The sequence below is a fragment of the Micromys minutus genome, assembly GCF_963924665.1.
Source record: "Micromys minutus genome assembly, chromosome: 5".
Classification (NCBI taxonomy): Eukaryota; Metazoa; Chordata; class Mammalia; order Rodentia; family Muridae; genus Micromys; species Micromys minutus.
Genome location: NC_137974.1, coordinates 7,540,221 through 7,547,236, shown reverse-complemented (window position 1 = coordinate 7,547,236; position 7,016 = coordinate 7,540,221).

The window sequence follows — 7,016 nt, the reverse complement described above, 5'->3', positions numbered from 1 at the left end:
TATATGTTCTTCAGTATAGGTCAAGAGAGTAAATGATATATAAATGAGCATTTGTAGTGTGAACACCAAAGTTCTTTGAATTGGTGGTACAATTAATTTTATATCCTCAGTTTATGAACATAATTAATATCTGTTGTGCCAGTATATTTTATGGTGATATAACAGACTATATGGGGATAAGTAATGTATGTGAAAAACATCTGTATTTTACATTTCTGTTGACTAGGAACTGAATAAGAAACATTATCAGGGTCAGTAATCTAGAAAAAACTCTGTGCTCCAAAGATAAATAACCTGGTCTTCCCTTTTCAGTGATAGGTGAAAGGACAAGACAGTTAAATGTTTGCAGTGCCTTTTATATTAACATCTTAATCCTATTCAAGAAGAAGCAAGTGTCAGACATAATTAACTCTTAGGAGCCTGACTTGCAGTAACATTTTACAACTAAGCTGGAATATTAATTATAAATGAAGCACACCTATACCAGAATAATCAGTTATAATAATAGTGATCTTCATTCCAAAATAATAATTCACACCATTACTTAATAGGTGATGTTCTAAGCAGTATATGGGTACTAACTATTTTCAACCTTAAAGCAAACCTGAAACAAAAGAGAAAATTCTCCTTTACACAGAAGAGGAAGAGAATAGCAATTTTCCAAAATCACATTTTACCGCTGACAGTAGATCTGATATTAGATCCAAGGCATGGATGGCCAAACAGAAAAGAGAGGGTGTCTTGCATTTGTATAAATTTCTTGATAAACTCAGAACTAACAGAAGCAGATGCTCATTGGTTTGAGCACTGGAAACCCAATGAAATGGATGAAATAGAGCAAGGACTAAAGGAGCTGGAAGAATTTCCAACCTCACAGGAAAAACAATGATATCAACCAACCAGACCCCCAGAGCTCCCAGGGACTAACTGCCAACCAATGAGTACCCATGGAGAGATGGAGAGACCCACGACTCCATGAATATCAGATAATGGCCTTGTGTGTCATGAATTGGAGAAGAGGCTCTTGGTCCTGTGAAGGATTAATGCCCCAGTGTAGGGAAATCCCAGATTGGGAAGGTGAGAATGTGTGTGTGGGAGGGTGGGGTGCTTCCTCATACAATCAGTGGGTTGCAGAGGGGTTAGGGGGTTTCTGGAGAGGAAACCTGAAAAGGAAATAACATTTGAAATGTAAATTAATAAAATATACAATAAAAGATAAAATTAATATAAAAAGATACCAATAATATGTTAAAAAAATGAAGTTTATGTCAAAGCATCTTAGGTTTTAGTATTCAATGTGATCATCTGTGGCAGAAAAAGACAGATTTACCTAAGATACTCAAAACTTTTTTTTTTTTAATTCTTAGAATTTTTTTGTTTCTTTTTTAACTTTATTTTACAAAACAAAGATAAAAGGAAAAAAAGTAAACATTTTTGCATAAATGTATTCAAATACATTTTTGTCAGTGCTTGTTTTTTTTTTTTTTTTTTTTTCTTTTTTTCAAATCTTATTTTATAAATGTCCACATACTTTAGGTCCAACACTTTATGGTGTGTACATATTTTTAAATAAGAACTCAGCAAGTGAGAATGATTGTTCCTCAGGAAACATTACAGGTGCCTGAAACAATATAACATAGAAAACCTCAGCAGAATTCCTGAGGCTCAGCACCTTCATCTTAGTCCCTTCCCATCTACGGAATCGTGAACATGGTTGGAATTTTCTTTGATACTCGTCATGAGGATCATGATTTCCTACTTTTTCTATACACTCCTCTAAATGCAGATAGCAATCACCTTGAGAGATTGATTGCTAATGTTCAAACTGCCTTTTGTGTGAAGCTGACAAATTTGCGGTTAAATTGCTGTTGGCCATGTTTTCAGAAATGAGGATCTTAATAATGACATTTAATTTTTCTTTTTTCAACAAATGAATGAGTTTCAAGACTGTTTCTACAAAGACAGAGTACTATATAAATTCCACATGAAAGCAAACCCTAATTTAAAAAATAATACTCTAATGATGCCTAATTACTTCCTTGAGAATAAGCAGCAACCTAATTAGTCACCTTTATCTTCATATGCACCTGGAATTACTATTGTGGGTGCAGCAGAAAAAGTGCAGCTGATTTTGAAAACCCTACTCCTTAGTGGAGAGCACCGGGAAGGTTTGGGTTACAAAGGCAAGATACCTCATGACAAGTTTACGTTTTTAATGATATTTGATCCATATTTGAGAGAATTGGTAAAATAATTAATAGAGTTCAGAAAATTTTCCTAAGCAAGCTTATTGGAATCATTAAAGAACTAAGCATAAACACATTTCCTTGGAGCATAAAATGCAGTTTGAGGAGGCAATGTCTGTATATACTGCATATTTTTCGACCAAATCAAAATGACTATTGATTCCAGACAATGTGGTTTTGATATAGAGAGAATTTTGAAAATCTTTCTGATGTACAATAGACATATCTATGCACAAATGAATCATAGTTGGGAAAGCTTAACAAAACTGACAAACACGTAGAAGATATATCAGGTGGGCGGTAGCACTAACAGTATTGACCATCTTCAGTACTATTGTAGAACGCAGGTCAAAGTATTAGTTTCAAATTTTTATGAAAGTTAGTCATAAAGGTGAAGTTATTTTCCTGTGTGTGTCTATATTCCATAAAGTTTATATTATAGCAAGTTTTATTATATTGTTTATTCCAGGGATAATTAAAGTGAGCATTGTATCCATATACAAACATTAATAATTCTTGTTAAAGTGAAAATTCAGTTACGTTGGGAAGTAGGATATTATGGATTTAACTACTCTTCAGATTATCTGGGTAGTTATAGCATTTAGCACAAATTTTAAAAACTTAAAATAATAAAAACAATTTTCAGTATTTGTAAGGGGTAATGGATTTTTTTCATATTTGTTGTCCTTTATTTTTGAGGTGGTTATTTAATTACACTTGTCCCCTTTTTTTATTTTCTTTCAACCCTGACACAAGCTCCTCCACACTTTTTTAAATTCATGACCTCTATTTTTGTTGTTATTGAATGCATAAACATATTTATATATTCATAAATATTCCTACAAATAACCTGCTGGATCTGTCTAATGACTTTTCTTTGTATGTTTTCATGGCTGACCATTTAGCACCAGAAAAGAGACTACTGTGTAATGTATGGAATTTTACATGTAAGAGAAAAGCTGTAATATACAGATACAAATACCAAATAATTGGCTTTTCTCCACTGCATTTCATATGGACAGAGAAAATCTTGACACTGTGGACAGATGATGATGACACCCCAAAAGAAATGTCAGAATGGTAAAAAGAATGAAATATATCACACAGACTATTAATTATGTTATAAAATGTTTCATTTTGATGTAATTGTTTCCAGACTCAGTAATTTCTTATACTCTTTTATTTTAATTTTGCTTTGTACTACTACTTTCTGTTCTTATTATTAATGGTAACCCTAACAATGTCTTAGAGATGTCTCAGAGATGGACTAGAAACTACTCTCAAGGCCAACCAACTTAAAACTGAAATAATAGATGTAGACCATGACCATGCCTGTGGTACAGTGAGTTGCTCAGGGCATCATCCTGCCATCTCTGGGGCTTTGTCCTAACAGGAGCAAAGCAGTCAGGAAGGGACAGTGCATCAATCTTCCCATTTTCTTTAATGCTTCTACATCCAGTTTTGACCTTATAAAAGATACTTCTGCTTTGTTTATGAGATCAGGAGGAGTAAAGGTTAATATTCGAATTTGGAATTCAGTCTACCAAATAAATAGATCCAGCCAGAGACCAAGGATGAAATTACAGATTGAGAAAAAAATCATGTGATAACTTTGCATTCTAGAATATATATGTAGACTTAGTATTCAAGATGTTTACCTTACTCCCCACTGCAAGGGCAATAACTACGCAAAATATTACATGACTTAAGCCAATCCTAGCCTACACAGACCTGATTGGCTGTATTCTGCAGGCCAAAGTCAGCATTATTGTGTTAATACTGTTAACGCCTCTTTTTCAGACTGGTCTTCAGTTGTTAGCAACAGTCCATAAAAATGCTTAGTACATTTTTGATGTGTATTAGCTTGGTAAGAAATCCAACCTTTTTGACAGATGTCACAGGTTCTTTACAGATGGAGAAATCAAGCTTTATATTAGAAAACTATCTATTAGTAGGTTTAAATTAAATTTAAGAATGACCTTTTTTCAGTATTTTACAAGGAATGTATTTTATTATGCTTTTTTGGGGTAATGTTTAAACTAACGAATTCAAAATCATATTGGAAGGGAAGCCTGTTACAGATGTTCTCTCCAACAGAGTGTGAATAGCATTTTTTCTCAATGAACCAGTCGGTATTAAATTATATCTTATTTTCTCAATGTTTAGCTCTAAGAGAAAGAACCTTGTTGGTAATGGGCATAGTGACTTATTATTTAATGCACATTTCCAATTTACTGTCTTGGGTTATTATTGTCATTTCAAAATTGTTTTTAGAATGGTTTAATTTCCTCCAGTTAAATATATGTTTATTTAGTTAAATAAATATATATATATATATATAATTAAAAGAGAAAAGCATATATAAGCATGTATAAGTATGTATCTATAAAATATTATTATAATTCTCTACCTATTATATATACAAAATTATATATGACACATATGCAATTTTATATAAAATTTTATATTATGTGAAAATGCTCATTTGTGTAAAATTACATATAATTATAGTTATATTATTTCTCTAAATTTGTATATATTTATACAAAAATATGAATATATAAGTATACATATAAATATATGTACTATATTATATTGCAAATCCATATAATATATCCATACATAATATATATGCATTACTATTTTATGCTTATTTTTAGTTATTTATTATTAGAATCTCCTTGAGAAGATACTATTATTACAAGTGAAAAATCTAATATTTATAATGCTTTCCTTGTAAAGTTCAATATAAAAGAAGACAGTACTCAATAAGAAGGTATAACTCACTTATTATTTTTTAGGTAAGAAAGTATTACTAGAATGATTTTTAACTTTAGTTTTTTAAATGTCTAAGAGTTTACTCACATGTATCATAATTACCATACATAAAAGGATGAGAAAAAATCCCTGGAATAAATCCTGTTGCCCAAGATTGTCTTCTCTTCTCAGATGCTGTTCACTCTATGTAAATTTTGTGGGCCATTAAAAAAGCAACTAGTACGTTTTCAATGCATACTGTCAAGCCCTTGAAAAAAATCAAGTACTGACTAAAAAACATATTCACATGGTTTTATGTAAAATTTATTTTAATGTCTGAAAAAACAGTACTGACAAAAATGTATAATTTTAAGCAAAAAATGTTTAAAATCTTTACATTTAAAAAAAAAAAAATAAAAAAAAAGCACTTTCATAGTCGGTTAGGTTAGAGTGCATAGGATTTGATTTCTTTGTATAAGTAAGAGAATGGTGCACATACCCTCTTATCACAAAATCAGGGAATAATATTAGGTTATATTCTATTAATATATAGTTTTAGTGTTTTTAAAATACATAGGTATTAAAAATTGAACTCTCTCAGGTCTTCGTAGCTAATATTATCTATTGTGTCTGTAAACGAGACAGGCTACCTTCTACACATTCACAAAGAAAGAAGTCTCTATTTCATTTCTGTTTATAGGCCATTTGCAGCTCTCAGTGTTTTAGTTGATTTTAAACATTGTCCGCAGCGGGTAACTGATTTACAGCAGAAGTATTCAGATGCATTGTTTCACTTCAATAACTGTAATTTATCAAATAAAGACTGATTCTCAAAATCTAGTTCTATGAATCTATTTCTCTAAATCCCCACATAGAATATTACATTTAGTAAGCTCTAAAAGTATTAAATGTAGTGAAATTAAAAAATAGGAGACAAAAGAGTATATTATCATGAAATATATTTATTAAGTTATTTTATTTATTTACATATTAAATGTTGCCTCTTTTCCTAATGGAACAAAACAACTGTTGTTCTTTCTATCAGGTTGCCATCTTCTTCAGCCCCTTAAATCTTTCCCCAACTTTCCATGGGATGCTCCTGTCTCAGTCTAATATTTGGCTGTAAGTATCTGCATCTGTATCAGTCCTCTGCTGGTGGAGCCTCTCAGAGAACAGCCATGCTAGACTCCTGTCTGCAATCACAACATGACATCACTAATAGTGTCACAGTTTGGTGCCTGCCTGTGGGATAGATCCCTAGTTAGGCCAATAAACTGATGTCCTTTCATTCAGTCTCTGTTCCGTTTCTTTTCCCCCTGCATTTCCTTTAGACAGGAACAATTCCAGGTCAAACAAATTTGAAGTTAGTTGTGTGTGTGTGGCCCCATCCCAACACTAGGAGTTTCTCTATCTACATAAGTCTCTCCATCTCCCAGGTGTTGGGCATTTCTGCTGTCATCATCACCATTGAGTCCTGTGAGCCTCTCCCATCTCAGGTCTCTGGAACTTTCTAGAGATTCCCCCTGCCACTCCCCTTCCCATAGCTGTATATTTCCATTAATTCTCCTGGCTGTCTGGGTTTCTCTCCTGTATCTCCGCCTCCATTTTTGAACAGAAATAAGATGCTTATTTTAAAAGCTTAGACGCTGCAATTTTGTCTCACAAATTTGAATGCTTGTTTGTCTGTTATTATCCATATATTTTCTATTCTTCACTAAGATGAATGTAGTTAGATGGTCAGTGGAATCAACATTATATTCACAAGCCAAAAACAAACTAATAGGCCTCCAAAAGAACTCTGGTTTAATAGTTTTTGCACTTTTATTGAATATTTTAATTATTTATATTTCAAGTGTTATCCCCTTTCCTTATCCCTCCTCCAACCCCCTTCTCCTGCTTCAATGCAGATGCCCTCTCTCCTATCCACCCACTCCTAGCTCACTGTCCTGACATTCCCCTACACTGGGAAAATGCGCCTTCCCAACCTCTTCCGCTCTTTCAGACCTTTCTCTA